The sequence below is a fragment of the Tupaia chinensis genome, unplaced genomic scaffold (genome assembly GCF_000334495.1).
Source record: "Tupaia chinensis unplaced genomic scaffold, TupChi_1.0 Scaffold000117_2, whole genome shotgun sequence".
Classification (NCBI taxonomy): Eukaryota; Metazoa; Chordata; class Mammalia; order Scandentia; family Tupaiidae; genus Tupaia; species Tupaia belangeri.
In genome coordinates this window covers 2,935,605-2,937,455 of record NW_006159583.1, presented here as the reverse complement: position 1 = coordinate 2,937,455, position 1,851 = coordinate 2,935,605, and the positions used below count along the sequence as shown (strand labels likewise).

Here is a 1,851-nt window from a genome sequence, read left to right as displayed (position 1 = left end):
GAGGGGGCCCTCACGCATCCCGCCGCCTGCGCGCCGGCGAGAGCCCGACGCGGCCGCCTCGCCCGGGCTCCCTTCCGCACGGCCCCCCACACCCTTCCCCGTGTGCGCGCAAAGAAAAAAATACAAGTCTCTCCTCCCCCCATTTTTTCCTTTCTCTTTTCTCTCTCTTTTGTTCCTCTTTCACACTCGCACTCACTACTTCAGAGTGAGATGCCCAGAGACTCCCCCTCCAGCCCCTTCCCAGTCACTTGCCCACTTTTTTCCCCGGGATTAAGTTTTCTCCTCTTTCCCAGAGGCGCAGAGAAGTGGGGGAGAAACCCCTGCTGTCCTTCCCCTCCCCTGATCTGTTTCACAAGACGAGGGTGCGCTTCCTTCCCTCTATAGGTCTCTCAACTTTCATCCCCACCCAGAAAAATAAATGAATGGCTTGTGCATGGGCAAATCTTCAGATTAATTAGAGATTAGATCCGATCAACCGCTTCTTACCCCCAAATTTTCTCTTTTTTTTTTCTCCGTCTCACGAGTAGTCCTGACAAATGGTCCAGGGCTGCGGGCGCAGTGCGCATGTGCGCGTAGAGTCAGGGCTGGGGAGAGGGGAAACTGCGCTGGTGCCGGTGCCGCCGCCGTCGCCGCCGCCGCCGCTGCCGGGGAGGCTCGCTCTGGCTTCCCTGTTACTGCTGCTGCGCCTTCGCCGCTGGAAAGCAGCAATAAAGCCGGTTGGCGAATGCAGCTACCCGCAGATACCGTTTCAGGTGCATCTTTTCAATATCCTTGTCCCTGGCTCAGAGCTGGTTCAAGAACAGTCCGAACAAATATGAAAGACTGCTAAGGTTGTAGATTTCTTTGTCTATTTTTCACTTTACTTTTTTTTAAAGGCAATTCTCAGAGCAGCTAATCCACCATGTGCTGGCAAATGTATGCATTCAGCCATTAAAGTGTGGGCCCTCGTCTTACACAAACACTACCCAAAGGCTAAATACAAGCTACAGGTCATGAAAAAATAAGAAATAAAGTTGAAAGCTTTTACGCAGTACAATTTCTCCTTCTTTTAGGACTAGAGGAAGGCGAAATAAAGTATGCATATAAAATTTGCGCATTCTTTGCGCAAATCTTGTCAAATCTTTATTGACAGTTTGGACACGTTGGGCCTCTTGTGAGATTTGCTGGGCTTCACCGGTGAACTGGGAGGTCACTACTAAAGTACCATGGCCATGGACGGTTTGAGAACTACCCTCCTAATGTATTCCGTCAAAATGGCTGAGCGATCCTAAATAGCAAAACCTGTCTTTGTTAACCCGTCAAAACTAGATGACGGGCGTATTGTTTTTCAGTATTGACAGCTTTCTGCTTATTGACTGCAGGCCACCTTGTGGGCATCTCCACCGGCCTCCTTTTCTACTACATGAGAGTATTTGCAAAATAATCCAAGTAGTAAAGTTGGGACCAAACATTCAGATGTCAAATGCAGAGTTTGCTGTGGTAGGGAAAAAAAAAAAAAAAGGTCCGTGTGTGATTTCAGGAATGGTGGAAAGAAGTCTGACATTTTACAGGGGTGGGGAGGTAAGAGGAACCGCCCACACCCAGAGTGGACTATTTATTTTGCATCTAATAAAGGCCCAAGGAGGCCCTTATATGAAATCGTGACCTGAGGCCTAGCATTTAAATGTATCACAGATGGAAATTCTGTATTAAAAAGCCTTGTTCAAAATGGAATAGTATTCTTGATTGAAATTTTTTCACTTAAGGAATGGAACTTGAAGTTTCGGAACATAAACTGTTAAATTCTTTCCTTAGAAGCATGAACTTATCCTAGAGAAGCGGACTACTCCACTATTTCTCCTGTTGGTTTAA

At 47.4% G+C, this 1,851-nt stretch overlaps 1 protein-coding gene across 1 annotated transcript in view; it reads right to left on the bottom strand.

The window, feature by feature from the left end:
* L3MBTL3 (L3MBTL histone methyl-lysine binding protein 3) overlaps positions 1-572 on the bottom strand; it is a 139,636-nt gene extending 139,064 nt beyond the window's left edge. Inside the window, exon 1 of the mRNA XM_006144270.2 lies at positions 487-572. The gene's annotated coding sequence lies outside the window, so the exon portion shown is untranslated. The remainder of the gene's footprint in view (positions 1-486) is intronic.
* Positions 573-1,851: the final 1,279 nt, after the last annotated feature.